Here is a 20,045-nt window from a genome sequence, read left to right on the forward strand (position 1 = left end):
CCAGAGAGTATCCCAGTTTTCTGCTTGGAGGCCAGAGGTCTAGTTGCCGGTGGTCTGGGAACTCAGGAAAAGAGGGCTGGGTAATGAGCCATAGAGCATTTAATATGAAGGGACATACAATTTGCCTCTTTATGTTAGGATACCTTCATCCTCCACCATGTGTGATTTACTCTTTTTAGAGAATAAATCTCTAACCTGCTGCCTCATTGAGGTTGGGTCACTCAGCAACTCAGGAGAGGCATGGGCTCTAGGTTTCTAACTGTTCAAACAGCTTTCACCTGATCCTTTCTTTCTTTAGTCTCCCTTCCCCCTCTGTGTTCTGGCAGTTCCTGAACCCTTTGAGGATTCTGTAGCGCAAAGTGGGTTTGTTCTTAGTTGTCAGCACTGCTGTCTTATAATTTGTCTTTGACCAAATCAGTTATCACTCATCCATCTTTCCAGCTTCCAAAATTTTGTTGCTGTTGTTTCTTCCATTCTCTCAATCCTTATGGTTTGTGTCCTAAAAACAGAACAAAACAACAGCAACATTTTCTTTATCTTGTTTTAGTAGGGTTTCGTGAGGGAGCAAAATTAGATGTGTGGGTTCAGTCTGCAGTCTTAACGTGCAAGTCCCTCATCTGCTTTCCATTCATCATACAAAAATGTGCTGCCATCTGCCCACCACTGTTTTCTCCTCCCTGTGGGGTTGTAGCTTTTAAAATTTCTTTACTGTTATCTACATAGAATGTTAGGAGGAAGAGCACTTAAATGTTGGATCAAACTGTAATTTCTCTAGAAATCTCTAAATTCTTTTGAGAAGTTTACATTGTCCCAGAATCTTATAATCTCAGGATTGGAAATGATTTTAAAGATAAGCCAGCTTATGAGCTATTTGATACTTTCTGTAGTGGGAAACCTGCTATAAAGAGAGAAATGACTGGAGAAACAGAGTGGGCTGTGGATCTCTGCAGTGGGTCTGGAAATCAATATGTGCGTTAAACATTTAATATTGAAAGAACAAATAATAGATCTTGCATATTTGTAACATACAGGAATTATCAAAAAGTCGTGGTGGTTTTGTTATTTTAATCAATGATTCTTAAATCCAGCTACTGTTATGGGTGGGAGGTAATACTTAGAATTTTTTTTGTTTTTTGTTTTTTGTTTTTAGCTGAGTTCTCTGAATACTTATTACAGCGGGTCATCAGCAGTAATAGGGGTACGGGAGAGAGATAGGAGATGCATTTGCCCCTCAGGTAGATCTTGGGGGTCTGCCAGCCTGTGGGGGTTTCCTTCAGGCCCGCCTTCCACCAGATGCACTTCAGGTCTCTCTTGAACTTGATTTGCTGCCGTTTCAGGCGTCCTTCCTTGACTTTCCGCAGTAGGTACCGGGTCCTCTTGACCAGCTTGCGGTACTTGCGATGATTCATATTGTACTGGCAGATCTTGAGTGTGTTTTTGCACTGCATCTGGGGTGCATCCCAGACCTCCTTACTCCACTGCTCGACCCCTTCCCCCACCTGGCTGGGCGGACACTCAGAGTTGGGCTGGAGACACAGTCCCTGGGACCCCAGCGTCCAGTCTGGGCAGGAGGTAGCCAGCTCTCTAGGTCAGCCAGCTCTCCAGGGGACTGATGGATATATTCCTGCACAGCAGCATCTCCTCAAGCTCCAGATGGACCCGTCTGCCAGGGAGGGAGGCAGCGCCACTTGGGCCTGTTGGTTGCGTGTTGTAGCGAGGCCTGCAGGCATGCCTGCCCAGCACCCCTGAGACAGGCCAGGACCCACTGCAGCCTACCCGGGAACAGCCCTGAGCAGCTGGGAAGTGAAGCGCACCAGGAACAAGGTCTATGTGTGGCGGCGGCCCCAGGTGCTCAGTGGAGCCTCTGTGAGCCTCAGCTTCACCCCGAGGTGCCCACTGCGTGGGTGGTGTGGACTCTCAAGTCCCAGGTCCCCAGCCCAGCCGGCAGCAGCCGCCTCCGCTGTCCCTGGAGCCCGCGGCCTCATGCTGACCCTACCCAGACACCGCTGGGAGACTGACCATTCTGCTGCCCAGTATTTTTTGTTTTGAGAAAAAGATTATATTCCAGAAAAAATTGAAAAGTATTGCTAAAGTTGTAGAAATCTTATAGTTAACGTAAACTGGTAAATTAATTAGAACCACCCACTAAAGCTTCTCTGTTAAGCTCCTCTGATAACTTTGTTATGCTTTGCACTCCTTTTTTCTTTAAAACACTAAGTATGTTTCCAAATGCTCTTTGAGATAAGAGTTTTTTATCATAAAGTTCATGATGAAATGAAAATATTATTCTCAATATAATTTGTTTTTTCTTAGGCTAAATTTATAAAATTTTATGTGTTTACCTTTATATTGTGTCCATCCTTATCTGTGTTACAGTATCCTTTTACACTTGAGATTTATGCTAGATAGTGAGTGGGTTTTTTTGTTATTTTCTGTAATGCCCTTATTTAGCCCTTTGTTACTCTTCAAATTAATTTTGGACAAGTTACATAAAATATAAAAGTCTGCTTATCACTGCACACAGTTTTATATGTTTGCATATAAAATTCAAGCTATCAATTAAAGATAACATTGGCAGTTATTACTATCTGTTTTGGCGGTATGATAGTCCTTCCTTATTGGAAACATGTAGGTTAATTAATGTGTGTTTTGTGGCTAGAAGCTGTTGACTGTGGCCTCATATGTTTGCTCAGAAAGGGTCATCCAATTTCTCATAATTGTAAGTTGCCTGGTGTGTTTATTTGTTGCCATTCCCAGATGTTTATTACTGTCTCTGTACTTCATGAGAGCATTCCCTGCCTGTGCTGTTGGCAGTTTATTGTTTAAGTGGCCAGACAATGTGGGTTTAGTGCTTGTTAATTGTTCTTTGTACTAATCCAACTGCTCACAATTGTACTTTGAAAAATGTTCCCTAAAGCTGGTTAAACTAGCTATTATCTGGGTCTTCATTGTTGGTTTTGCTATTCATTGTCTTTTGGGTTCATGATTAGGGCTCTCTCCTTAAGGAACTGCTAGCTCCTGTGTTTTTGGAAGGAACCTTGATAGAGATAGGAAGAGAATGGTTTTATTATGGATCATTGCTCTTTTTGTTTTTCATAAGAAAGTGTAAGCACTGATAGGGAGGTGAAGATGGGGATTTTGTCGTACCTTTGAATTGGTATTCAAATGATTAGTTGCTGTATTTGGCTTGATACAGATCTTTTGCTATGTTAAAAATGAATCCAGCATTCTCATAAATTATGCTAGTAAGTTTGTTAGAACAATGTTAACAGATACTGGATAGGAACTTCCCTGGTGGTCCAGAGGTTAAGACTCTATGCTCCCAGTGCAGGGGCCTGGGTTTGATCCCTGGTCAGGAAACTAGATCCCACATGCCACAACTAAAGATCCCGCACATGGCAATGAAGATCCTGCCTGCTGCAGCTAAGACCCGGCGCAGCCAAATAAATAAATAAATATTAGAAAAAAACATACTGGATAAAAGTTTCACTTGAATGAACCACTGTATAATATGATATTTGAATGAGATACATAAGAGAAAGAAGAAAAATTTAATATCTTCAAGTATACCAGAATCAGGATAGTTTAGAAGACTGAGCCAGAATTTGCTGGTGAGGAGGTAGACCTTGAAGTAAATTGAGAACAAATCTTAGGGAATAATCTCATGAAAAGTGTAATGCCTTTAAACATTTAATTTAAAATACATGTAAGAGAGGAGCACAAAGACTCAACTTGGCTGCTTTTTTGAAAATGTGGAGAAGCTTCTTTTCTGCTGCTGGATGAACAAGGTTATAAATGTTGTCAAGCATTTAACACACGAGATCAGAAAACTGAGTTAGTAAATGATCTAGAAATTTAATGAAGTTATGAACATTGTCAGTAAGTCAGTAAGAACCACCAAAGGTAACACATATATAGCATCTCCTATGTGTCAAGCATAATGATAGGTACTGGGAAGACAACGGTGATCAATACTACATAGACAAAAATCTTTGCTTTCACAAAATTTATAAACCAGGGGAACACACAGTTGGTATAGTCTTGTTTCTTTACTTTTTTTTTTTTCTGGCCATGCTGTGCAGCTTGTGGGATCTAAGTTCCCTGACCAGGGATTGAACCTGGCTCCGGCAGTGAAAGCACTGAGTCCTAACCACTGGACCACCAGGGACCACTGCAGACCAGGGTAATTAAGTGATTAATTTGTCTTAAATCTTGAGGGTTTTTTTTTGTTTGTTTAAATTGAAGTATAATTGATTTTCAGTGTGTCAGTTTCAGGTGTACAGCGAAGTGATTCAGTTATACTGAATCTATTCTTTTTCTTTATAGGTTATTACAAGATATTGAATATAGTCCCCTGTGCTCTACAGTAGGTCTTTATTGTTTATCTGTTTTATATACAGTAGTGTGTATCTGTTAATCCCAAACTCCTATTTATCACTCCCCCCCCTTTCCTCTATGTCTGTGAGTCTGTTTCTGTTTTGTAAATAAGTTCATTTGTATCATTTTTTTGATTCCACATGTAAGTGATATTATATTTGTCTTTCCTTGTCTGATTTTACTTCACTTATTATGATTATCTCTAGGTCCATCCATGTTGCTGCAAGTTATTTTATTCTTTTTTATGGCTAATATTCCTTTGTATGTGTGTATACCACATCTTTATCCATCCATTTGTCGATGGACATTTAGTTTGCTTCCATATCTTGGTTATTGTAAATAGTGCTGCTGTGAACATTGGGGTGCATGTATCTTTTCAAATTAGAGTTTTCGTCTTGTCTGAATATATGCCCAGAAGTGGGATTGCTGGATCATATGGTAATTCTTTTTTTTAAATTAAATTTTTATTTATTCATTTGGTTGTGCCGGGTCTTAGTTGCAGCTCGCTGCCTCCTTAGTTGTGGCTTGCCAGCTCCTTAGTTGTGGCATGCAAACTCTTATTTGTGGCATGCATATGGGATTTAGTTTCCTGACCAGGGATGGAACCTGGGCCCTCTGTGTAGGAAGCATGGAGTCTTAACCACTGTGCCACCACGGAAGTCCCTCATATGATAGTTCTATTTCAGTTTTTTTAAGGAACCTCCATACTGTTCTCCATAGTGGCTGTACCAATTTACATTCCCACCAACAGTATAGGAGTGTTCTCTTTTCTCCACACCCTCTCCAGCATGTTATTTGTAGACTTTTTGGTGATGGCCATTCTGACAAGTGTGAGGCTTTTTAAATAATTAGTATGGAAAAATGCTGAGTGAAGTAAAAGTTTTAAATTTTAATATTTGCTTTAAAAAATTTTGAGGTAAAGATTACGTATAGTGAAATGAACTTAACTCTACAATTGAATGAATTTTGTCGAATGTGTACTCCTGTGTTAATCTCTCCCTCCCCAGTAATCCCACATGGTTCCTTTAGTCAGTTCTGTTCTGCTGTCTTTTACCACAGATTCATTTTTCATGTTCTTGAACTTCACCTAATAGAATAGTAGAATTAGTGTGTATTCTTTTCTGGCTGGCTTCTTTTGTTCAACATAATGTTTTGAAATTCATCCATGTTAATGCTCCTTTCAGTAGTTCTTTTTAACTGGTGTATAGTAATAACATTGTATAACAATAACACAGTTTGTTTATCACTTCTCCCATTAGGCTATTATGAAAGCTGTTATGAACACATAGCTATTAGTCTTCTTATAGACGTACATTTTCGTTTCTCTTGGATAAATAACTAGTGGTGGACTTACTGGTTCATAGAGCGGATGTATGTTTAACTTTAGAAGACATTGCCAAACAGTTTTCCCAAGGGAATATATCATGTTACATTGCAACCAGCAGTCTGTGAAAGGTCTGCTTGAGTGACAAATCAGAATTGAGTTTCATAAAGACTGGTACAGTGGGGTATGAGACTTGAGATAGGGAACACACACAGTTAAGTAATACAATTGAAAATTGATGTATTCTTGTTCTAAGGAATTGATAGGGAGGGAGAGACTTACAGATTCTGGAGCCTGTGGTATGTGGGGTGAGGCTAAGGCAGGGGTCAGGTGATCCCCATGCATCTGCCATAGGCTGTTGGATATTGGTGTGTCAGTCATTAACAGAGAGAATACAGTGGAGGAGTAGATTTTAGAGGGAAGAGGGAGAAGTAAATCTGTTATGTTTGTAAGTAGTAATAAAAGGAAGTAGCAAAAGGAAGTAGATTAAATAACTGTGTATAGTGAGGAGAAGGCCCAGGATGGAATTGGAATTTTGGGGACCATTAACATATAAGAAATGAGCTGATGACGAGAAGTCTGCAAAGGAGCAGAAGGAGTGAGTAGCCACCACAGAAGGGAAACCAGGGAAGTGATTTAACAAACTGAAAGAATAGAACTTCGAAAAAGGAGGGAGGGGCTTGAATGTTGTTAATGTGAGTAAAAAATAAGTGTAGCCTTTCTGGAGGTTAACTTTTTTTTATTATTTGACCCAATAGTTGCACTTTGTGGAATAACTTCTAGAGAAACAGACAAATGTGGAAAGGTATCACACACACATACACAGAGTATTATATAGTTTTCTATTGTTGCTGTAACAAATTAGTACGAACTTAGTGGCTTAAAACAAAAATATAGTCTCTTACAGTTATGGAGGCCAGAAGTCTCAAATGTTTCACTGGGCTAAAGTCAAGGTATTGACCCAGCTGGTTCCTGGGGTAGAATCTATTTCCTTGCCTTTTCCAGTTGCATTCCTTGTATTCCTTGCATTGCATTCCTTGATCCCTTCCTCCATTTTCAAAGTCAACTGCATAGCATCTTCCGATGGGCCCAACCCAGATAGTTCAGGATAATCTCCTCATCACAAAATCCTTCCTTTAATCACCTCTGCCAAGTCCCTTTTACAATTTAAGGTAACATTCACAGGTTCTGTGTTTTATGATGTGCTCTTTAGGAGGCCGTTAATTAGTCTACCACATAATACTAACAAGGACAGAAGATCAAAGTACATTAAATTAAATTCTCAAAAATGTATAGTATGATCTGATTTTTTTTGGCTGCACCAGGCAGGGCATGCGGGATCTTAATTCCCTGACCGGGGATTGAACCTGTGCCCCCTGCAGTGGAAGCATGGAGTCTTAACCACTGGACCACCAGGGAAGTCCCCAAGTATGATCTAATTTTTGTGAACTTAAAAAAAATACATATACCTGTATATTACCATATGTATAGAAATCTTAATATATACTGTACAGCTAACAGTGACTGTCTTTGAGAGTGGGATTACAGAGTACTCAAACTTCTCCATTTTTTTCTGTGATATTTCAATTTTTAACATGTATTTGCTAATCAGAAAAATAAAAAATAAATAACAGGAAAAGTACTGTATGGGTCACATGTTACAGAGAGGTCTGTAAGTAAGATAAGGACTATGAAGCATTTACTGGATTTAGCACAAAGAGGCTGTTGGTGAGTGACCTTGGTAAGTGTGGTTTTAGTAAAATGGTATGGTAGAAGCCACATTGCAGTGAAAAAGTGGGAGGTGAAGAAGGGAAGAATGAAAGCTAAAGCTATCTGTCCAGTTGCTTAGCTATGGGGGAGGGACGATACTGTGAGACAGGGGGTACTTAGTGGGATGTAAGGTCCAGCGAGAGCGCTAAATATGGCAGAGCAGCCTGTTTAAAAGTTGAGAGCAGAAACTGGGAAGAAGAGAGAGACCACCTGAGTTCCAGGATAATTCACAGAGCGCGAGGCCTGTCTTCTGACTTCAGACAGAAGACCCACTTACCTGTGGCAGGTGAGACTAGAGAGGTGTGGATATGGGCAGTAGTTAAGTTTATAACATTTTCGTTTTCTTTAATATTATCAGATTAAAAAAAAAACACAAACTCTTGTAGTCCTAAATGCTTCTTTGGCATTTTGTTAAAGTCCAAAGTTATTGTGTACCTGTGTTAATTTAGTCTTGCTAATGTACTCTCATTTTGTTGGTTTCTGATTATTGCTGTAGCCTCATAGTATATGAGTATATGAGGTTCAGGGAATGAGACCTTAGTTTTCTAGTGCAACGTTTTGAGGACTCCTCCCCCCCTGTTATTATTGAAACTAATCATTGTATAAAAATCTGCTTATATGAGTTTATCAATTTTGTCTTGACTCTACAGTGTCACAACAGGAAAACATTAGAGGTACCATTCACTCCAACCTTTTTTTAAGTTCCTGACAAGGAAACAAGGTTTAAAAAATTTAAATAACTTGTGAAGGCCTTACGCACCCTGTCAAAAGAACATGGTACTTTACCTTGCTGAGATGCTGAGGACCTTTCAAAAAATTATTATTTCATTGATACTATATTTCTGCCAGGATTTCCTGAGTTTTCATGTGTCCTTCTATCCAATTCCAATTAACATACATTTTCCACCTCTTAATTTCATCACTCTTCTTTCACCAGTATCAGTGTAATTAAATTAATTAAAATGACAATTTAAAATACAGTTTTTAAGGCCTTGCCATGATCTGTGCATTATTTATCTATTTGGAGAATTATGTTGAAGATTCCTATTGACATTTTAGGATTTTTCAGAACTGTGGCAGTTCATTTTGTTTGTTTGTTTGTTTTTCTTTTTATTTTTGCGGTACGCGGACCTCTCACTGTTGTGGCCTCTCCCGTTGCGGAGCACAGGCTCCGGACGCGCAGGCTCAGCGGCCATGGCTCACGGGCCCAGCCGCTCCGCGGCATGTTGGATCTTCCCGGACCGGGGCACGAACCTGTGTCCCCTGCATTGTCAGGCAGACTCTCAACCACTGCGCCACCAGGGAAGCCTGGCAGTTCATTTTTATTTCACACTGGGTATGGGGTGATGGTGCTTAACACACTTCTTGACACAGTGCTTGATGTATTGTGTATATTAAATAAAAAATTTGCGTAATATGTGATATGTTTTAAGAGGTACTTGTTCAGAATTTGTGCTTTTTTTGGATTAGATTAAGACCTAAGGAAACAGGTATTTTAGTACTCTTGCTGCTGCCAGGAAAAAAATTGTGTAGATATGCCTTTTTTTTTTTTAAAAAATAATTTTGTCTTTGTAACAGTGGAAGGTTGAGGTCAGGGGACAGGCTTATTAGCTCCTTATTCATGAACTTGAACACCTTGGCTATAGCAATTTTAGGTACAGCTCAAATTATCAAATTTTTTAATAAATTGTTTATTTACTTATTTTTGGCTGTGTTGGGTGTTCGTTGCTGCATGGGGGCTTTCTTTAGTTGCGGCGAGTGGGGGCTACTCTTCTCTGTGGTGCGTGGGTTTCTCATTGCAGTGGCTTCTCCTGTGGTGGAGCACGGGCTATAGGCGTGCGGGCTTCAGTAGTTGTGGCTCTTGGGCTCAAGAGCGCAGGCTCAGTAGTTGTGGCGCACGGGCTTAGTTGCTCTGCGGCATGTAGGATCTTCCTGGACCAGGGATCCAACTCGTGTCCCCTGCATTGGCAGGTAGATTCTTAACCACTGCGTCACCAGGGAAGTCCTTCATTTTCAAATATAATTTTCATCTCATTATTTTAGTTAATTGAATTGCTTAAGTAGGTAATCAGATTGGTTTTGGGCAGGTCCTATCTGTCTGTCAGAATCCTTAGAGTCATGACATGTTCTGACGTTCTGTGTTTTTACTTTTGTGTTCTTCTGTTTTAGCTCACCTTCCTATCAATGATTTATACTTGTCAGGATGTTTTTGTTTTAGGGCTTAATGTTTAGTATCCTGGTTCCATTGTTTATTAGCTAATGGATTCTTGGGCAAGTTGTTTAACCTCTATAAACTTCAGTAAAATCTGTCTCAGGATTATTGTGAGGATTAAATAAGATAATGAATGTAAGTGTTGTCGAAGTGCCTGGTACATAGTAAAACTTACAGTAGATGATGGTGGTAGCAGCAGCAATAGTATATCCCTGTGTACAAAGTTTTTCTTTTCTTTCTTTTTTTTTTTAAAATTAAAGTGTAGTTGATTTACAATGTTGTGTTAGTTGCAAGTTTTCCTTTTCTGAAATTTTGTTCTAGAGGTAAGAAGGATCAGAGAGAGATGAATATATGCTGTATGCCTATAGAAAATAAATTAACTCAGAGAAAGTTGTTATATAGACATCTAAAGGAAGAAGACTTGTCAGCAGTGTTACCCTTATTTCCTGTTTTTTTCCCTTTCAGTGTAATTCCTGTTTGCTGTTTTTTCTATTCCTGTTGAAGCCAGTGCTCTGTATCTTTCTCTTCTTCCATCTGACAACTGTTCACTTAAAAAGTGAAAGACAAGGCTTCCCTGGTGGCGCAGTGGTTGAGAGTGGTTGAGTGGCAGGCGGCACGGGTTCGTGCCCCGGTCCAGGAGGATCCCACATGCCGCGGAGCGGCTAGGCCCGTGAACCATGGCCGCTGAGCCTGCGCGTCCAGAGCCTGTGCTCCGCAACGGGAGAGGCCACAACAGTGAGAGGCCTGCGTACCGGGGGGAAAAAAAAAAAAGTGAAAGACATAATTTGCAGTTCTTCTTTGAGGATATTTATAGACTGTATTTTAAAATCTGCGCTCCATATTTATTGATAATACTCAAAACATGCAAGACACTGCTATTTATATAATAATGTTGTTTATTCCCATGTTTGCAGAGTTGGAATAACACTTCCTTATAACCTGCTTAAAAGATTGAAGATAGATATTACATTTGCCCCAAGCTTAAATCCTACTGGGACAACGTTGAGTATAAATAATTTTTTTTTTTTGCTTTCTACATGTTTATTCAGTTGTATACCAAGATTTTTATGGGTTCAAAATTTCCAACACCTTGAAGAATATTGAAGTAACGGTGTGTACAGATAATTATTTTTTATATTTATATTGGCATAGACCATTTTGAAATTTGATCATATATTTTAGATATACTTCTAAGTTTGATACGTTTGCTATTTATTTTGGAAGCAAATAAGAAAAGATCTCTCTGGACCCATTTGGCATTACAAACACTTAGGCAAATAGCCACTAAAAAAGTATGATGCTGTAAGTTGGTGAGTTTTCTGGGCTTGTAATCTTGTGTAATCAGTCAGAGTTGTAGTTTAAATAATGGTCCCAGAGATACAATTTCCTGTCACTCATCTACTGGCCGATTTCCCCATAAATTTATGGGTTCGTATAAAACTTCCTGTGAAACTTGAGATGCTCCTAATAATCTGTTTCAGACTAAGTATAAATAGTTAAAAAAACATGATGTAGTTGGAAGAACTCAGATACCTATAGAATTATCCATCTATTTTTTTCAGCCAACTTTTGTTGTTGAGTTTCTAGAATACACTGGGTTCTGTGCTAGGCATTAAGGAGGGCAAAGTAATACCTTCTCTTTGGTCAGAACAAAAAGAAGATGCTGTTTCAGGCTATAACTCTGCTCCCTTCTCAGTATTGCTCCTAACCTGCAATCCTGACCTTAGTAATGATTTGTTAATATGTTACTTAAGCATTGTTGCTTTCTCCCTTTTATTTCTTTCTTGTATATTTTTCAGATTAGAACATAATGAAGTCTCTCATGATGAAGGACTCCAAAATTTGGAAAAATCAGAAGTATAAATAATTTAAAAACCATAAAGTTGGGACTTCCCCGGCAGTCCGGTGGTTAAGACTCTGTGCTTCCACTGCAGGGGGCACGGGTTTGATCCCTGGTGGGGGAACCAAGATCCCACGTGCTGCGTGGAAAACCCATGAAGTTAATGTCTTATATTCTGTTCTACTGTGGTAATTGCTGTTGGCAGCTTCTGTTGCTGTTTTTTTTATAGTCCTTTTCTGGCTTTCCAGCCAGAGCAAACTATTAAAAGTCTATTTGGCATTTGTATGCCGGTGTTCATAGCAGCATTATTCACAGCCAAAAGTTGGAAACAACCCAAAATGTCCATCAACAGATGAATGGATAAACATCAGATGAGTAGAGTTCTTCCTTCCTTCTTTTTTTCCTTTCTGTCTTCCAGCCTTAAATATACCAAGTTTTTCATGGGCTCAGAGTTTCTAGCACCTTGAAGAATGTGAGAAGTATATGTATATAATAGAATCTTATTTAGCCATAAAAAGGAATGAAGTTCTGATACATGGTGCAGTGTGGATGAATATTGAAAACATTATGCTGAATGAAATAAGTCATGACACAAAAAGACAAATACTGTATGTATGATTCTACTTATAAATCTAGAATAGGTAAATTCATAAAAATCAGAAAGTAGTTTAGAGGTTACCTGAGGCTGTGGAGAAAGGAATGGATACAAAGTTTCTGTTTGGGGTGATGAAAATGTTTTGGAAATAGACAGTGGTGATGGTTGTACATCACTGTGAATGTAATTAATTCCAACGAATTGTACACTTAAAAATTGTTACAATGGCATGTTTTTATGTTCTATATATTTTACCCCAATTAGGAAACAGACTGTTTGGAACCTGCAAGAGGCTTGTGGCTAGTTCACAGTTTTACTTCTAAGTGAGGCTGAGGTCTTGCTCATTCATGCTTCCCTTGTTCATGCTCCGTTGTTTTTGAAAAAAAAAGACCAGCACTGATTGAGTGGTGTTTCTGGATGATTCATTTTTCTTCATGATTTTCTTTTTTCTTTCCTTTTTTCCATAAATATCGATCACTTATAAGGAAAATATCCATAAATAAGACTTATTTTAAGAACAAAATCAGGGGACTTCCCTGGTGGCACAGTGGTTAAGGATCCTCTTGCCAGTGCAGGGGACACAGGTTCGATCCGTTGTCTGGGAAGATCCCACGTGGTGTGGAGCAGCTAAGCCCGTGCACCACAACTACTGAGCCTGCGCTCCAGAGCCCGTGAACCACAACTACTGAAGCCCGCGCGCCTAGAGCCTGTGCTCCGCCACAAGAGAAGCCACTGCAATGAGAAGCACGTGCACTGCTACGAAGAGTAGCCCGTGCTTGCCACAACTAGAGAAAGCCTGCATGCAGCAGCGAAGACCCAATGCAGCCAATAAATGAATGAATGAATGAATGAATAAATAAATAAATAAAAACAAAATCAAGTCAGAAAATATTTATCTTCTTTGGCTTACTATATGGTATTCTTTTCTTTCTCTTATCCTTTATCTCTTCTTGATCATCTTTCACTTTTTTTGCATGTATGTATCATTCCTTAATTTTACAGTTTTTAATATAACCAAATTGGAGATAATTGTTAAAAGAAGGGATTCTTCCCATCCCCAAATTCACTACTATAACACTGAGTTTCTTGGTTTTTAATTTTAATGTATTTTTTCTATTCTCTTCTTGCTTATATCTTTGTTCTAATAAGAATTTATATATAATTTGAGTTTTTTTCATTTTTTGCTGCATTAGCCTTCTGCATGTGGTCTGCCTTATTATCTTCCTAACCATGTTTTTAAAACAAAGTTACAACTTCCAGTTTCTAGTCCAACATGGAAGTTGCCACTTCCTGTTAACAACAGGTAAAAAAGCTGAACAAACTGAAAAATCAACAGTTCTTAGATTCAGCAGGGAGGTGAGGTCACAGGACAAAGCACCGCCCCCTGAATTGGAAAGACAGACGGCAGATACAGAGAATTACAACTTAGTGGAGAGAAACCTGTGAGTTGAAACCGCTGTGGGAACCAGTGGTAGGGAAGGGAAACCTGAACTACTGATGAATTGCTGCAGGCTCAGTGTGGACAAGTCAGAAATAAAAACTCCAGGGGGACCCAGTCATTGGGTGCCCGCACACTTTTGTGAATTTTGCCTCCAGGAACTTGGCCACGTTCTCATAATGAATATCAGAGAAAAATCCCGTCTTGCGTCCAGCTGCGGGAAGGAAAAGGAAGTATTTTGAAATACTCCAGAGTATTCTGTTCTTAACAAGGTTTGCCCTTAGGAGAAACTACTTAACCAGAGCCTCACCTGCTGGGGTTTGATCAGAGCCTAACTGACCTGGGGGAAATAAGCAGTTCTGGCCTAGTATAGCCATTTTGTGCCACAGGAGGGGAGTGGAGTGATGGGAGAGGCCGATGACTGAGAAGCACATGTAAAGTTCAGAGTTTAGAGATACAGGCTCACTGAAAGACTAAGATCTAATCATAGGACTATAAAATGCTTCCCTGCCCTCCACACCTTACTACCACATTATTAAAGGCCTATTTACAGTAGTTCCTTTACACAGTACATCATAACTATCAAAAAAAAATTACAAGACATACTCAAAGACAAAAAACAGTTTGAAGAGAGAGTGCAAGCATCAGAACCAGACACAGATATGGTAGGGATGTTGGAATTATCGGACAAAAGAAGAATTTTATTTATTTATTTTTTGCGGTATGCGGGCCTCTCACTGTTGTGGCCTCTTCCCTTGCGGAGCACAGGCTCCGGACACGCAAGCTCAGTGGCCATGGCTCACGGGCCCAGCCGCTCCGCGGCATGTGGGATCTTCCTGGACCGGGGCACGACCCCGTGTCCCTTGCATCGGCAGGCAGACTCTCAACCACTGTGCCACCAGGGAAGCCCCAAAAGAAGAATTTAAAGCAATTATGATTAAGATGCTAAGGGCTCTAATGGATAAAATAGGTAGCTGACAAGAACAGATGGGCAATGTTAGCAGAGGGTGGAAATTCTAAGAAAGAACCAAAAAGAAATGCTAGAGATCAAAAACATTGTAACAGAAATGAAGAATGCCTTTGGTTGGGCTTATTAGTAGACTGGATATGCCTCAGGAAAGAATCTCTGAGCTTAAGAATAGCTAGATAGAAACCACCAAAACTGAAAGGCAAAAAGGAAAAAAGACTGAAAAAACAGAACAGAATATCCAAAAACTGTGGGACAACTACAAAAGGTGTAATACATGAGTAATGGGAATTCCAGAAGGAGAAGAAAGAAAAGAACAGAAGAAATAGTTGAAACATTAATGACTGAGAATTGCCCCAAATTAATGTCAGATACCAAATCATAGATCCAGGAAGCTCAAAGAGAACCAAGCAGAGTAAGTGCCCAAAAGACTGCACCTAAGCACACCATTTTCAAACTACAGAAAATCAAAGATTAAAAAAAAAATCCTGAAAGAAGCCAGAGGGGAAAAACACCTTACCTATAGAGAAGCAATTATAAGAGTTACACCCAACTTCTCAGAAGCCATGTGAGCAAGAAGAGAGTAGAGTGAAATACTTAAAGTGCTGAGAAGAGGAAAAAACACCAGCCTAGAAATCTGTGCCTTGCAGTATTATCCTCCAAAAGTGAGGGAGAAATAAAGACTTTCTCAGTCAAACAAAAATTAAGAGAATTTGTTGCCAGTAGACCTGCCTTGCAAGAAAAGTTAAAATAAATTCTTTAGAGAGAAGGGTTGTAATATAGGTCAGAAACTCATACCTTACTTCCTTACGTAAAGTAAGGAAGAGTAAGGAAATGGGAAAAAGGAATAAGTGATGGTAAAATAAAAACTTTAGTTTTTTTGTTCTCATTGATCTAATAGATAAGTTTGTTCAAGATAGTAATGTCAACTGTGATTTCATTATGTATACTTACATATATATGTGTGCTATGCATAAGTTCAATGAATAACACCAGTGAAACAAGGGCACAGGGGGGACGATATATGATTATTTTGTTACTATAAGGTACTTACACTACCCATGAAGTGGTGTAGTGTTATTTGAAAGTGGAATTGGATTACCTGTAATTGTATATTGCAGACTCTAAGGCAACCACTAGGAAAAGTGTAAAAAAAAGAAAAAGTATAACCAATATATAAGAAAGGAGAGAAAATAGAATCATGTAAAATCTCTTAAAACCATGGAAGGCAGAAAAAGACTGGAAGACAAAAATAGGAACAAAGAACAAGGAAGGGCAACAAATAGGGAACAGTAACAAATTTGGTAGATGTTAGTCCAACTATGTCAGTAGTCACTTTGAACATCAGTGGTCTAAATGCACAAATTAAAAGACAAAGACTGGTAGAGTGGATCAAAAAACCAGATTCAACTATGTTGTCTACAGGAAATCCCCTTAAAATATAAAGACACATATACATAGGGGATTAAGAGGTACAGACTACTACGTGTACAGTAAATAAGCTACAGGCATATATTATACAGCACAGTGGATGACTACAGCCAATATTTTATAATAACTAAGTGGAGTATAACCTTTAAAAATTGTGAATCACTGTTGTATACCTGGAACTCATATAATATTGTAAATCAACTATACCTCAATTAAAAAAAAACATAGATTAAAAGGAAATGGATGGAGTGGGCTTCCCTGGTGGCACAGTGGTTAAGAATCTGCCTGCCAATGCAGGGGACACAGGTTCGAGCCCTGGTCCGGGAAGATCCCACATGCTGTGGAGCAACTAAGCCTGTGCACCACAACTACTAAGCCTGCACTCTAGAACCCGCGAGCCACAGCTACTGAAGCCTGCGCACCTAGAGCCCGTGCTCCGCAACAAGAGAAGCCACCGCAATGAGAAGCCCATGCACCACAACGAAGAGTAGCCCCCACTCGCTGCAACTAGAGAAAGCCCGCGCCTGGCAACGAAGACCCAACGCCAAAAAAAAAAAAAAAAAAAAGTAAATGGATGGAGAAATATGTAAAAGGTACAACATTGCTAACACGAATTAAAGCAGGAATAGCTATATTAATTTCAGACAGCAGATTTCAGACCAAGGAATATTTTCAGGTATAAAGAGCGAGGGGAATTACATAATGATAGAGGGATCAGTTCATTAAGAAGACATACCAATCCTTAATATGTATGCACCTAAAACAGAGTATCAGACTATGTGAGGCAGAAACTGATAGAATGCAGGGAGAAGTAGATGAATCCATTATCACAGCTGGAGACTTTAATACCCCTCTATCAGAAATGGACACATTCAGCAGACAGGACACAATTGAACTCAACAGCACCATCAAATCAACTAACTAGAATGGACATCTTATACTACTTCATCCAACAACAGAGTGCATAGTCTACTGAAGGTCACATGGAACATTCATCAAGACAGACTACATTCTACATTCTAGATCATAAAACCAATTTTTTTCTTTATTGTTTTTTTGGCTGCGTTGGGTCTTTGTTGCTGCGTGTGGGCTTCCTCTAGTTGTGGCAAGCGGGGGCTACTCTTTGTTGTGGTGCGTGAGCTTCTCAATGCGGTGGCTTCTCCTGTTGCTGAGCACGGGCTCTAGGTGTGCGGGCTTCAGTAGTTGCAGCATGCAGGCTCAGTAGTTGCAGCACATGGGCCCTAGAGTGCAGGTTTCAGTAGTTGTGGTGCGTGGGCTCAGTAGCGGTGCGCAGGCTCTAGAGTGCATGGGCTTCAGTAGTTGTGGTGTGCAGGCTTAGTAGTTGTGGCTCACAGGCTCTAGAGTGCAGGCTCAGTAGTTGTGGTGCACGGGCTTGGTTGCTTTGTGGCATGTGGGATCTTCCTGGACCAGGGTTCGAACCCGTGTCCCCTGCATTGGCAGGCGAATTCTTAACCACTGCGTCACCAGGGAAGTCCTCAATTTCTTAAAAGACATGATCTGCCCAAACTCACACAAGAATAGACAATTTCTTTTTTATTATTATTATCATTTTTTACTTTTTTGGCTGTGCCACGCGGTATGCGGGATCTTAGTTTAGTTCTCTGACCAGTGATTGAACCCGTACCCCCTGCAGTGGAAGCATGGAGTCTTAACCACTGGACTGCCATGGAAGTCCCAAGAATAGACAATTTCTATTAAAGAAATTGAATCGATAATTAATAACTTTCCAGAACAGAAAGCACTAGGCCCAGACAGGTTCACTGGTGAATTCTACCAAACTCAGTATTTTAAGAAGGTCAGCTCTTCCCAACTTGATCTGTAGATTCAGTGCAATCCCAATCAAAATCCCAGCAAATTATCTTGTTGATATTGACAGACTGATTCTAAAATTTATAGGGAGAGGCAAAAGATCCAGAATAGTCAACACTGCTGAAGAAGAAGAAGAAAGCTGGAAGACTGACACTACTCAACTTCAAGATATACTATAAAGCTACAGTAATCAAGACAGTATGGTGGAGGAGGGAGGGATAAATTGGGAGATTGGGATTGACATATACACTCTACTATATATAAAATAGATAACTAATAAGGACCTACCGTATAGCACAGGGAACTCTACTCAGTACTCTGTAGTGACCTTATATGGGTAAAGAATCTAAAAAAGAGTGGATATATGTATGTGTATAACTGATTCACTTTGCTCTACAGCAGAAACTGACACACATTATAAATCAACTATACTCCAATAAAAATTTAAAAAATTTGTTTTTTCTAAAGGGAGAAAGGAAGGAGGTGATGAGGTCATACAGACAAACTCTAAATGATGACTGGGGGGAGAAAAAAAAGACAGTATGATGGATAAACAACAAGGTCCTACTGTGTAGCCCAGGAAACTATATTCAATATCCTGTGATAAACCATAATGGAAAAGAATATGAAAAAGCGTGTATATCTGTATGTATGATTGAATCATTTTGCTGTATAGGAGAAATTAACACAACATTGTAAATCATTTATACTTCAATTAAAAAAAAGTATGATATTGATTAAAGAATAGATATATAGCTCAATGGAATGAAATAGAGAGCCCAGAAGTAGTCACACATAAATATAGTCAATAGTCAACGATTTTTGACAAAGGAACAAAGGCAATACAATGGAGAAAAGATAGTCATTTCAACAAAAGATGTTGGAGCAACTAGGCATCCACATGCAAAAAATAAATAAAAAAAAAAGACTTAGGTACAGACCTTACATCCTTCACAAAAATTAATTCAAAACGGATCACAGACCTAAATGTAAAAGGCAAAACTATAAAACTCCTAGAGGATAATATGGTAGAAAATAGGTCACCCAAGTAGGTGACCTTGGGTTTGGTGACTTTTTAGATGCAACACCAAAGGCACAATCCATGAAAAAAAGAATTCATACCTGAATTTCATTAAAATTAAAAATTTCTGCTTGTGAAAGACACTGTAAAGAGAATGAAAAGGCAAGACACAGACTGGGAGAAAATATTTTCTAAAGACATATCCGATAGTGAAAACACACTCCTACTCAGATGGGACTCAAACCTAGCCAAAACTCAAATTGGAACTTGAACCCATGGGCTGGCACTCAAACCCACTGTCTTTTAATTAAAACTGCTCACCTGGTGTCAGGACTTTCTGAAGCTCAGGTTCTTTTGTCTCTATGCAGAGAGAATTTGGCGAGAGGCAAAGTGATAGTAAAGTGAGTTTATTAGCACAGGACGCTTTTGCAAGCAAGGGAGTGCAGTCTGGAGAACAAAGAGGGCTACGTTTTTATAATCAAAAAGTGGGGAGGGGAGAAGACCACCTTCTTCCTTATTCTTGGGTAAGGAATTATATCAAGGCTTATATCATTAGTTCCTCCTTTGACCCGATATGGTCTAACCAACACAGTCATGGCGCTATTTAAATCATATGTATATTAGCAGAAGGGTAGTAACATATACTAAGATATGGTAATTCATCTTAGGTTTCATTATAATGTCCCCTTTCACCTATATTCTTGTCCTGGCTACATGTAGAGATGCTACTCTCAAGGACCATTAACTCTGACTTCATGTAACGAGATTCAGACCCCTTATCTATTGTGTTTTGTTTTAACCATCAGGATTTGTGGCTTGAATGTGCCTGGTCTTCTTTCAAGGTAGTGTAGATTGTTGCTAGGTTACTGGATTCTTGAGTGGTCATTAGCTTACATGAGTCTCCCAAAACTCCCTTAAAATTCCCTGTCTTTAATCCCCAGTGGGATTTTTATTTTTAAAAATTGATTTATTTATTTATTTTTGGGTGCACTGGGTCTTCGTTGTTGGCTCTTCGTTGCTGTGCGCAGGCTTTCTCTAGTTGCGGCGAGTGGGGGCTACTCTTCGTTAAGGTGCGTGGGCTTCTCATTGCGGTGGCTTCTCTTGTTGTGGAGCACAGGCTCTAGATGTGCAGGCTTCATTAGTTGTGGCACGTGGGCTCTAGAGCACAGGCTCAGCAGTTGTGGCGCACGGGCTTAGTTGCTCTGTGGCATGTGGGATCTTCCCTGACCAGGACTCAAAC

The 20,045-nt window shown here is 39.5% G+C and overlaps 1 protein-coding gene and 1 pseudogene across 2 annotated transcripts in view; one reads left to right on the forward strand and one right to left on the reverse strand.

Moving 5' to 3' along the window:
* EVI5 (ecotropic viral integration site 5) overlaps positions 1-20,045 on the forward strand; it is a 205,972-nt gene that overhangs the window by 4,830 nt on the left and 181,097 nt on the right. The gene's annotated exons all lie outside the window — the stretch shown is intronic.
* LOC132516449 (small ribosomal subunit protein mS38-like) lies at positions 1,095-19,401 on the reverse strand (annotated as a pseudogene).

The sequence above is a fragment of the Lagenorhynchus albirostris genome, chromosome 2 (assembly GCF_949774975.1).
Source record: "Lagenorhynchus albirostris chromosome 2, mLagAlb1.1, whole genome shotgun sequence".
NCBI classification, from domain to species: Eukaryota; Metazoa; Chordata; class Mammalia; order Artiodactyla; family Delphinidae; genus Lagenorhynchus; species Lagenorhynchus albirostris.